Genomic DNA, 12,822 nt, shown 5'->3' with positions numbered 1-12,822 from the left:
GTTATGAGCTTGTCGCAGTGTGTACTTAGCAAACCGCGACCCACGTGCGAATCCACCCCGGCCACCCACCCCCGTCGAGGTGCACACCCTCCCTCGCGAAGTGCGCCCCGTTCGCCAAGTGTGAGCCCTGCCCGGGTGCACGCACCTTGCTAGGGCATCGGGTGTGCACCCGGCCCGGCCTACGTGCGTGCACCTGGACGGGGCGTCGTGTGCGTGCAGTGTCCCGTCTGCAACGCGGTGCCCACACACCACCTCGGGCGCAACGACCTGCGCTCACATGTGGGCCGAGTGCACCTTGGTGCATGTTCGGGGCGCCTCGGGTGCACGCTCGATCTTGCCCCGGTGCACCAAGGCGCTCGGTTTGCCCCGGGTGCGCACTTGGTGCAAGGTGGGCACCCAAAATAGGGATCAAGCACCAAAACACAAGTTTCGGGATGCAAAATGGGACCCAAGGACCACAAATGCGTTCCAAGACCCATGATGGGTCCACGAGAACAAAAATGTGTTCCGAGACTTAATAAACAAATATTGGGTTTTAGGAGAAGAAACATGCTCTGATGCCCAAAACGAGAATCGACCCCGAAAAGGCCACAGGCCAAAAGTGGGATGCGAGACAAAAAAAAATGGGACCCGAGGACCAAAATTGGGTTCCCAGGTCGAAGACAGGGCAACCGGACAAGAAACGACCTCTAAGGCTCGAAATGAGTCCCGACGACTAAAACTTGACAAGAAGCACCCATCAGGCACCCAACTCGACACCCATGGGATGCCGACCCACCCGGGCTTCCACCTAGCACACCTTGGCACCCACCCACCCTCACACCCAACCTCGCACCCAACTTAGCACCTTTGAACCCACATTGGCACTCACCCTGACCCTGGCACCTTGGAACCCACATTGGCACTCACCTTGACCCTGGCACCCACCTTTGCACTCACCTTGGGACCCACCCTGGCTCCCACCTCGGCACCCACCCAGACACCCACCTTGGTTCCTTGGCACCCACCTTGGATCCTTGGCACCCACCCCGACACCCACCTTGGCACGCAACTTGGCTACTTGCCACCCACCTTGGCTCCTTGAAGCCCACCCCGACAACCACCCCGTGACCTACCCTGGCTAGGGTTGGTGCACACCCACCCTGGTGCCCACCTTGGCACCCACCCTATGACCCACCTTGGCACGCACCTTAGTACCCACCCCGTTACCCACCCTAGGACCCACCCCGTGACCCACCTTGGCCAGGGTGGGTGCACCCACCCTGGTGCCCACCTTGGCACCCACCCATCCTAGCACCCAGCCTGTGACCGGGCTTGGAACCCAACCTTGCACCCGTCTTGGCCAGTGTGGGTGCGCACCCATCCTGGCACCCACGTTGTGACACACCCTTTAACCCACGCACCCTAGCACCCACGTTGGCACCCACCTTGGAACCCAACTTGGCACCCACCTCGGCACCCACCTTGACACTTGTGGACCCACCTTGCCACTCACCCTAGCATCGACCCATCCTAGCACCCACCCTGGCACCTTTGCACCCTAGCACTCACCCATCCTAGCACCTAACCTGTGACCCACCTTGACACTCACCCTCGCACCCACCTTGGAACCCAACCTAGCACCCACCCACCCTGACACCAACCCTAGCACCTACCCACCCTTGCACCCACCCTGTGACCCATCTTGGCACCCACCCATCCTACCACTCAACCTATCACCCACCTTCTCACCCACCTTGGCATCCACCTTAGCACCCACCCACACTGGCACCTTGGCACCCACCTCGGGCAAGGTGGGTGCACACCCACCCTGGCACCCAATTTAGAACCCACCGAGCATGTTACCCACCTTGGCACCCACATTGCAGCCCACCCTAGTACCCACCCTATGACCCACATTGGCATCCACACCCTAGCACCCAGGCACCTCGACACCCGCCTTGACACCCACCCTAGCACTGAACCTGTGACCCACCTTGGAACTCACCCTAGAACCCACCCACCCTGTGAACCACCTTGGCATCCACCTTAGCACCCACCCACCTTGGCACCCACTCTAGCACTCACCCATCCTAACACCCAACTTGTTACCCACCTTGGCACCCGCCCTCGCGTCCACCTTGAAACCCACCCTAGCACCCACCCACGCAGGAGCCCACCTTGGCACCCAACCTAACACCCACGCATCCTGGCACCCAACTTGTGACCCACCTTGGAACCCACCCTAGTACCCACCTTTGAACCCACTATATCACCAACCCACCTTGGCACCCACCCTATGACCCTCTTTGGAATCCACCCTAGCACGCACCCACCCTGGCACCCACCATGGAGCGCACCCTAGCACCCACCCACCTCGGCACGCACCTCAACACCCACCTTGGTGTGCGCACTGCGCCAACCTCTCAAAGACCCTATGTGGTGCGCTCCAAAGTGTACACCTTTGGTGCGCTCCAAGGTGCGCACCTTTGGTGCACACCAAAGTGTGCACCGAGGTGAGCACCAAAGTGCACTCCAGGGTGCACACCAAGGCGCGCACCTTTGGTGCGGTCAATGCAAACGAATTCGGAAGTTGGGGTCGATGTCGTAATCGCTGCTGCAGACTACACGTATGAGAATCGGACAAATAGCTTTATATAGGGGAGGTGTTGCGTTTGATGGGTCGACTCCCCTGGTTGTGTGCACTGCACCAACTTCAAAGACCCTGTCTTGTTTAAGAAGTCAAAAGTTGGGGTGGATGTCCTAATCATTGCTGCAGTCTACGCATGTATGAGAATCAGACAAATAGCTTATATAGGGGAGGTGTTGCATTCGGTGGGTTGACTCCCCTGGTTGTGCGCACTGCGCCAACCTCAAAGACCTTGTTTTCGTTTAGAAGCCGAAAGTTGGGGTCGATGTCCTAATTGCTCTTGCAGGCTACGCATGTATGAGAATCAGACAAATAGCTTATATAGGGGAGGTGTTGGGTTTGATGGGTCGACTCCCCTGGTTGTGCGCATTGCGCCAACCTCAAAGACCCTGCATTGCGGATGAAGTCGAAAGTCAGAGTTTGGTGTGCTACAAGGTGTGGTCGAAGGTGCTCACCTAGGTGTGCACCTTTGGAGCGCAGGAAAAGTGCCCTCCAAAAGTGCGCACCTTTGGAGTGCACAAAAGTGCCCTCCAAAAGTGCGCACCTTTGGAGCGCAGAAAAGTGCCCTCCAAAAAGTGCCCTCCAAAAGTGCGCACCTTTGGAGCGCAGAAAAGTGCCCTCCAAAAAGTGCCCTCCAAAAGTGCGCACCTTTGGAGCGCAGAAAAGTGCCCTCCAAAAAGTGCCCTCCAAAAGTGCGCACCTTTGGAGCGCAGAAAAGTGCCCTCCAAAAAGTGCCCTCCAAAAGTGCGCACCTTTGGAGCGCAGAAAAGTGCCCTCCAAAAAGTGCCCTCCAAAAGTGCGCACCTTTGGAGCGCAGAAAAGTGCCCTCCAAAAAGTGCCCTCCAAAAGTGCGCACCTTTGGAGCGCAGAAAAGTGCCCTCCAAAAAGTGCCCTCCAAAAGTGCGCACCTTTGGAGCGCAGAAAAGTGCCCTCCAAAAAGTGCCCTCCAAAAGTGCGCACCTTTGGAGCGCAGAAAAGTGCCCTCCAAAAAGTGCCCTCCAAAAGTGCGCACTTTTGGTGCGCACCAAAAGTGCGCACTTTTGGTGCGCACCAAGGCGCTGGTTCAGTCGTTGCAGGCGAGTTCGGAAGTTGGGGTCGATGTCCTGAGCGGAGGTGCAAACTACACAGGTGTCGGAATCGGACAAATAGCTTATATAGGGGAGGTGTATGCTTCGATGGGTCGACTCCCCAGGTTGAGCGCACCGCGCCAACCTCAAAGACCCTACGGTATGGATGAAGTCGGAAGTTGGGTCCGATGACCGATTCGATTAGTAGGTATGCTCATGAGGTCGGAATTTGGGTCCGATGACCTGCCATGTGTAGGAAGGCGAATGTTGGCACTGTGCGTTGCAAGGTGCACACCAAGGCGCTGGTGCGGTCTTTTTAGTCGAGTTCGGAAGTTGGGGTCGATGTCCTGATCGGAGGTGCAAGCTACACAGGTGTGGGAATCGGACAAATAGCTTATATAGGGGAGGTGTATGCTTCGTTGGGTCGACTCCCCGGGTTGAGCGCACCGCGCCAACCTCAAAGACCCTACGGTATGGATGAAGTCGGAAGTTGGGTCCGATGACCGATTCGATATGTAGGCATACTCGCGAGGTCGGAATTTGGGTCCGATGACCTGCCATGTTGAGGAAGGCGAATGTTGGCACTGTGCGTTGCAAGGTGCGCACCAAGGCGCTGGTTCGGTCGTTGCAGGCGAGTTCGGAAGTTGGGGTCGATGTCCTGATCGGAGGTGCAAACTACACAGGTGTGGGAATCGGACAAATAGCTTATATAGGGGAGGTGTATGCTTCGTTGGGTCGACTCCCCGGGTTGAGCGCACCGCGCCAACCTCAAAGACCCTACGGTATGGATGAAGTCGGAAGTTGGGTCCGATGACCGATTCGATATGTAGGCATACTCGCGAGGTCGGAATTTGGGTCCGATGACCTGCCATGTGCAGGAAGGCGAATGTTGGGACTGTGCGTCGCAAGGTGCGCACCAAGGCGCTGGTGCCGTCGTTGCAGTCGAGTTCGGAAGTTGGGGTCGATGTCCTGGTCAGAGGTGCAAACTACACAGGTGTGGGAATCGGACAAATAGCTTATATAGGGGAGGTGTATGCTTCGATGGGTCGACTCCCCGGGTTGAGCGCACCGCGCCAACCTCAGAGACCCTACAGTATGGATGAAGTCGGAAGTTGGGTCCGATGACCGATTCGATACGTATGCATATTCGCGAGGTCTGAATTTGTGTCCGATGACCTGCCATGCGCAGGAAGGCGGAATTTGGGTCCGATGACCGAGTTGATGGCGTGCCATGCGCAGAAAGGCGGAATTTGGGTCCGATGACCGAGTTGATGTTGATGGCCCGCCATGCATAGGAAGGCGGAATTTGGGTCCGATGACCGATTTGAAGGCGTGCCATACGCAGAAAGGCGGAGTTTGGGTCCGATGACCGAGTTGATATTGATGGCCCGCCATGCGCAGGAAGGCAGAATTTGGGTCCGATGACCTGACATACGCATGGAGTCCGACTCGGGGGCCGATGTTCGATTCGATGACTTGCATTGTGGGTAAAGTCGGAAGTTGTGGTCTTTGACCCGATTCGATGACCAGACTTCGGCTGCTTGAGAATCGGACAAATAACTTATATAGGGGAGGTAGTGTTCTCGAGCATCCTCCCCCCGTGCCCGTTTATGTCGATTGATGCTGGTGCTCTACTGGTTGGAGAGCTCGGATGCAAAAATCTTGCACCAGGATTTATCGATTGTGATGGACACGGCAAGTCTCCTGATTGCTATGCAGGAGCTCATCGTGAATCTCTATGCGGCCTTGGTATGGACTCGACCTGCGGAATGGTTCGGCAATGGTAGTCGCTCCAACACGTCCTTGCAGTGGCCACAGAGGTGATTCAACTAGAGCTCCAGTCTAGCTTTTGGGTTGCTTGGCGGACTGGTATAGCCGCGATCGAGTTCCGGCCATGAACGTTTTAGATAGCTCTTGGGCTTTCTGGGACGGAAGTCGGAAGTTTGGGCTGTTGTCCGATTTGATGACCATTCTTCGGATGTGTGAGAATCGGACAAATAACTTATATAGGGGACTGTGTTGTCTCACGCAGCCCCCTCCGTGCCCCTCTATCTCGACCGATGTTGGTGCTTGAAAGGGTTGGGATCGCTCGGATTTATAAACGTGCACCACCATTTGTCGAGTGTGAGGGACGCGGCAGGTCTCCTAAATGCTATGCGGGCGCTCTCTGAGAATCTCTATCCGGCCTCGACACAAACTAGTCTTGCTGAATGGTTTGGCACTGGTAGTCGATCTAACACGTCGTTGTTGTGGCCGCCTAGGCGATTCGATTCGAGCCCCCGTCTAGCTTTTGGGTTGCTTGGCGGATTTTGCCCTATCCGCAAGTGAGCTCGGTCCCTAAACGTTCGAGAAACCTGATTGCTATGTGCCGACTCTCTTTCTTGCGAGCCTCCATCTAGCTTTTGGGTCTCTACGGAACGGAAGTCGGAATCTGGGACCGTTGTTTGATTCGACGAGGCAGACTACGGTTGTGCGAGAATCGGACAAATAACTTATATAGGGGAGGTGTTGACTGGAGCATTCTCCCCCGTGCCCCTCTAACTCGACCAATGCTGGCGCTCGAACGGTGGTAGCGCTCGGATTTTCATTGAGCGCCAGCATTGGTCGATTTAGAGGGGCATGCGAGATTCCCGAATGCTATGCGAGGGCTCTAACGGAAATGTCTATTGGTTTCGGTATGGATGCAATTGCGAGTGGTTCGGCAAAGGTAGTCGTTCCGATGCGTCCATGTCGTGGCCAAATCGATAATTCGATTTGAGCCCTCGTATAGCATTTGGGTCTCTCGATGTGATTCCGCATTCCAGTCCCTTTGGGCACTGCTTGAGCCGCATCCCAGGGGGTTCCCTTCCCAATAATCTGCCTCGCAACCCGATTGCTATGCGGTGAGGCTCCTCGGCCGCCTCGGAACTATCTGTGTATCAGACGCATCGCGGGATAAGGGGTTGGCAACGGTAGTCGCCCCAAGCGCGTCCGATGCTTGGACCATTCCGAGGCGGCCCTGAAGCCTCTTCCGTCTAGCCGTTGGGTCCTTCTCGCCGCATCCCTCGCCTCGCACCCCGATTGCTATGCGGTGAGGCTCCTCGGCCGCCTTGGAACTATCTGTGTATCGGACGCGTCGCGGGATAAGGGGTTGTCACTGGTAGTCGCCCCAAGCGCGTCCGATGCTTGGACCATTCCGAGGCGGCCCTGAAGCCTCTTCCGTCTAGCCGTTGGGTCCTTCTCGCCGCATCCCTCGCCTCGCACCCCGATTGCTATGCGGTGAGGCTCCTCGGCCGCCTTGGAACTATCTGTGTATCGGACGCGTCGCGGGATAAGGGGTTGTCACTGGTAGTCGCCCCAAGCGCGTCCGATGCTTGGACCATTCCGAGGCGGCCCTGAAGCCTCTTCCGTCTAGCCGTTGGGTCCTTCTCGCCGCATCCCTCGCCTCGCACCCCGATTGCTATGCGGTGAGGCTCCTCGGCCGCCTTGGAACTATCTGTGTATCAGACGCGTCGCGGGATAAGGGGTTGTCACTGGTAGTCGCCCCAAGCGCGTCCGATGCTTGGACCATTCCGAGGCGGCCCTGAAGCCTCTTCCGTCTAGCCGTTGGGTCCTTCTCGCCGCATCCCTCGCCTCGCACCCCGATTGCTATGCGGTGAGGCTCCTCGGCCGCCTTGGAACTATCTGTGTATCGGACGCGTCGCGGGATAAGGGGTTGTCACTGGTAGTCGCCCCAAGCGCGTCCGATGCTTGGACCATTCCGAGGCGGCCCTGAAGCCTCTTCCGTCTAGCCGTTGGGTCCTTCTCGCCGCATCCCTCGCCTCGCACCCCGATTGCTATGCGGTGAGGCTCCTCGGCCGCCTTGGAACTATCTGTGTATCGGACGCGTCGCGGGATAAGGGGTTGTCACTGGTAGTCGCCCCAAGCGCGTCCGATGCTTGGACCATTCCGAGGCGGACCTGAAGCCTCTTCCCTCTAGCCGTTGGGGCTTTCTCGCCGCATCCCTCGCCTCGCACCCCGATTGCTATGCTGTGAGGCTCCTCGGCCGCCTCGGAACTATCTGTGTATCGGACGCATCGCGGGATAAGGGGTTGGCAGTGGTAGTCGCCCCAAGCGCGTCCGATGCTTGGACCATTCCGAGGCGGCCCTGAAGCCTCTTTCGTCAGCCGTTGGGGCCATCTCGCCGCATCCCCCACCTCGCACCACGATTGCTATGCTGTGAGGCTCCTCGGCCGCCTCGGAACTATCTGTGTATCGGACGCATCGCGGGATAAGGGGTTGGCAGTGGTAGTCGCCCCAAGCGCGTCCGATGCTTGGACTATTCCGAGGCGGCCCTGCAGCCTCTTCCGTGTAGCCTTTGGGGCCATCTCGCCGCATCCCTCGCCTCGCACCCCGATTGCTATGCGGTGAGGCTCATCGGCCGCCTGGGAACTATCTTCGTATCGGACGCATCGCGGGATAAGGGGTTGTCACTGGTAGTCGCCCCAAGCGCGTCCGATGCTTGGACTATTCCGAGGCGGCCCTGCAGCCTCTTCCGTCTAGCCGTTGGGGCCATCTCGCCGCATCCCCCACCTCCTCGGCTGCCTCGGAACTATCTGTGTATCGGACGCATCGCGGGATAAGGGGTTGGCAGTGGTAGTCGCCCCAAGCGCGTCCGATGCTTGGACTATTCCGAGGCGGCCCTGCAGCCTCTTCCGTCTAGCCTTTGGGGCCATCTCGCCGCATCCCTCACCTCGCACCCCGATTGCTATGCAGTGAGGCTCCTCGGCCGCCTGGGAACTATCTTCGTATCGGACGCATCGCGGGATAAGGGGTTGTCACTGGTAGTCGCCCCAAGGACGTCCGATGCTTGGACTATTCCGAGGCGGCCCTGCAGCCTCTTCCGTCTAGCCGTTGGGGCCATCTCGCCGCATCCCCCACCTCCTCGGCTGCCTCGGAACTATCTTCGTATCGGACGCATCGCGGGATAAGGGGTTGGCAGTGGTAGTCACCCCAAGCGCGTCCGATGCTTGGACTATTCCGAGGCGGCCCTGCAGCCTCTTCCGTCTAGCCTTTGGGGCCATCTCGCCGCATCCCTCGCCTCGCACCCCGATTGCTATGCGGTGAGGCTCCTCGGCCGCCTGGGAACTATCTTCGTATCGGACGCATCGCGGGATAAGGGGTTGTCACTGGTAGTCGCCCCAAGCGCGTCCGATGCTTGGACTATTCCGAGGCGGCCCTGCAGCCTCTTTCGTCTAACCGTTGGGGCCATCTCGCCGCATCCCCCACCTCGCACCCCGATTGCTATGCGGTGAGGCTCCTCGGCCGCCTTGGAACTATCTTCGTATCGGACGCATCGCGGGATAAGGGGTTGTCACTGGTAGTCGCCCCAAGCTGCGTCCGATGCTTGGACTATTCCGAGGCGGCCCTGTGGCCTCTTCCGTCTAGCCGTTGGGGCCATCTCGCCGCATCCCCCACCTCGCACCCCGATTGCTATGCGGTGAGGCTCCTCGGCCGCCTTGGAACTATCTTCGTATCGGACGCATCGCGAGATAAGGGGTTGTCACTGGTAGTCGCCCCAAGCACGTCCGATGCTTGGACTATTCCGAGGCGGCCCTGCAGCCTCTTCCGTCTAGCCGTTGGGGCCATCTCGCCGCATCCCCCACCTCGCACCCCGATTGCTATGCGGTGAGGCTCCTCGGCCGCCTTGGAACTATCTTCGTATCGGACGCATCGCGGGATAAGGGGTTGTCACTGGTAGTCGCCCCAAGCGCGTCCGATGCTTGGACTATTCCGAGGCGGCCCTGCAGCCTCTTCCGTCTAGCCGTTGGGGCCATCTCGCCGCATCCCCCACCTCGCACCCCGATTGCTATGCGGTGAGGCTCCTCGGCCGCCTTGGAACTATCTTCGTATCGGACGCATCGCGGGATAAGGGGTTGTCACTGGTAGTCGCCCCAAGCGCGTCCGATGCTTGGACTATTCCGAGGCGGCCCTGTGGCCTCCTCCGTCTAGCCGTTGGGGCCATCTCGCCGCATCCCCCCCCTTGCACCCGGATTGCTATGCGGTGAGGCTCCGATGCTTGGACTATTTCGAGGCGGCCCTGTGGCCTCTTCCGTCTAGCCGTTGGGGCCATCTCGCCGCATCCCCCCCTTGCACCCGGATTGCTATGCGGTGAGGCTCCTGGGCCACCTTGGAACTATCTTCGTATCGGACGCATCGCGGGATAAGGGGTTGTCACTGGTAGTCGCCCCAAGCGCGTCCGATGCTTGGACTATTCCGAGGCGGCCCTGCAGCCTCTTTCGTCTAGCCGTTTGGGCCATCTCGCCGCATCCCCCACCTCGCACCCCGATTGCTATGCGGTGAGGCTCCTCGACCGCCTTGGAACTATCTTCGTATCGGACGCATCGCAGGATAAGGGGTTGTCACTGGTAGTCGCCCCAAGCGCGTCCGATGCTTGGACTATTTCGAGGCGGCCCTGCAGCCTCTTCCGTCTAGCCGTTGGGGCCATCTCGCCGCATCCCCCACCTCGCACCCCGATTGCTATGCGGTGATGCTCCTCGGCCGCTTTGGAACCATCTTCGAATCGGACGCATCGCGGGATAAGGGGTTGTCACTGGTAGTCGCCCCAAGCGCGTCCGATGCTTGGACCATTCCGAGGCGGCCCTGAAGCCTCTTCCGTCTAGCCGTTGGGGCCATCCGTCGCCTCGCACCCCCGATTGCTATGCGGTGAGGCTCCTCGGCCGCCTTGGAACCGTCTTCGTATCGGACGCATCGCGGGATAAGGGGTTGTCACTGGTAGTCGCCCCAAGCGCGTCCGATGCTCGGACCATTCCGAGGCGGCCCTGAAGCCTCTTCCGTCTAGCCATTGGGGCCATCTCGCCGCATCCGTCGCCTCGCACCCCCGATTGCTATGCGGTGAGGCTCCTCGGCCGCCTTGCAACCTTCTGTGTATCGGACGCATCGCGGGATAAGGGGTTGGCACTGGTAGTCGCCCCAAGCGCGTCCGATGCTTGGACCATACCGAGGTGGCCCTGAAGCCTCTTCCGTGTAGCCGTTGGGGCCTTCCCGCCCCATCCCTCGCCTCGCACCCCGATTGATATGCGGTGAGGCTCCTCGGCCGCGTTGGAACTATCTGTGTATCGGACGCATCGCGGGATAAGGGGTTGGCACTGGTAGTCGTCCCAATCGCGTCCGATGCTTGGACCATTCCGAGGCGGCCCTGCAGCCTCTTCCTAGTCGTCGGGGCCTTCCCGGCGCATCCTTCGCCTCGCATCCCGATTCCTATGCGGTGAGTCTTCTCGGCCGCCGCGGAACTATACCTGTTATCGCTACTGCATCCTTCGGCTGGTAACCTCCTCTGCCGCCTTGGAACGTTCTCTTTGTCGGACGCGTCGTGGGATAAGGGGTTGGCACTGGTAGTCGCCCCAAGCGCGCCTGATGCATAGACCGCTCCGAGTCGACCTTGCTTTCAGCCTCTCACATGCATAGACCTCTCTGAGTCGACCCTGCAGCCTCTCACGTTTAGCCTATGGAATCTCGCCTCACAACATGATTGCTATCCTTGATGCATCCCTTGCCTCGAGCCCTGATTGCTTTCTTGGCTGCATCCCTCCTCTCCTCACAGCCCAGTTGTCATCACTGCTTCATCCGTCGCTTCATGCATCTGGCTGCTGGGCCCTTCCCACCGCACACCTCGATTGCTATCTCTGCTGCATCACACACCCCGATTGCTATCTCTGCTACATCCCTCGGCTCTCACTTCTGCATCCTTCGCCTCACACCTCGATTGCTATCAATGCTGCATCTGTAAGCTCACACCCCGATTGCTATGCGGGGAGGCTCCTTGGCCGCCTTGGAAATTTCTCTGTGTCGGACGCACCGCGGGATAAGGGGTTGGCACTGGTAGTCGCCCCAAGTGCGCCCGACTCTTAGACCGCTTCGAGGTGACCTCGTAGCCTCTTTCGTCCAGGCTTCCTGCCTTCAACGCCCTTTTTACACCTCGATTGCTATGCGCGGGCTCCTTGGCGTCTATCACCTCTCTGCGAAGAGTGGCACGATGATTGTTGGGGTAAATCGTAGCAGTCCGATCTCTGGCCTTGGGCCATTGTGAGGGCTGATCGATTTCCTGTGCGCATCTCGTGTTCGCCCAGTAACAGACTCGACGACTTGTAATCGGTCTTGTTCCCGATTGTTCCTGGAGGTAGTCTTCGGAACTCTTGGATTTGACCTGTCACTCGAACTGTCCTCTTCCGAGGATGCTTGTGTGTGTGCGCTTGTGCCATTTCCTTGGCGGTATTAACGAGATATTAAAGAGCGGAGTGAGCGCCTCGCCCAGCTATGTTTGGGGCTCTCACTCCCTTACCCGGTGTGCGACCGCTTTGCACGTAGGTTGCGGAGCATCGCGACTCTTTCGATGTTTGGCGGTTGTCTTCCGGTGATGCGTTGGTCCCGAAGTGCACGTTACTAGCATTTCTGCCATTGTTCTCGATCTTTGGCACGTTCCTTCGTTGCAATTGGATATATATCTCCGTTTATACGCGCAGGCTTCTCCCGCCTATTCAGCGCTGTCCCACTCTCAGCACTCTCGTGGTCTCCTTGGCTTCTCTCTCCCGTGAGCGAGCTCTCTTCTCGAGTCTTTTCCATGTCCCATGGAGGTTGCCTTGCGAAATTCGGGCACACAAACGTGACCGGATAAGAGCGGAATTGCCTATGAGGAGAAGCTCACCTTAGGGAGCAGCAATGCCGAGTGTTTCGACAGAGGGTAGAGGGGGCGTTGTTTGGGCGGTTGCACAAAAGAGTGCTACGGTTGCACTGAAGGTTGCTTCCTCGTCTCCGATGAACTCTTCGAGGCAAAAAAGCTTGTTTACGGGGTCGAGGTGGGACTGTTCGTGCGAGTTGCGCCACCAAAAGTGCGTAGGGGGCATATACCTGGGAAATGGATGTCTCTGAGTGGCCTTACTCGGTCGCGTGCACGGTGCATTCTCTAACAGCAGGACTGTCGCGAGCATGTGCGGTTCGGATGTTTTCGGGTAAAGGGTTCCGTACGGGATGTTCTTCCCAGGCTCCTGTGAACCGAGACTCTGCATCGTCATGCTCCGGCTCCCGTGGGTGCTTCATGCCTCGTCGAGCTGTTTGTCGTGGGCGATTAAGGCCGAGGCCTTCCTTCGA

This window comes from Cryptomeria japonica, unplaced genomic scaffold (assembly GCF_030272615.1).
Source record: "Cryptomeria japonica unplaced genomic scaffold, Sugi_1.0 HiC_scaffold_20, whole genome shotgun sequence".
Taxonomy (NCBI): domain Eukaryota; kingdom Viridiplantae; phylum Streptophyta; class Pinopsida; order Cupressales; family Cupressaceae; genus Cryptomeria; species Cryptomeria japonica.
This window is presented reverse-complemented; position numbering follows the sequence as displayed.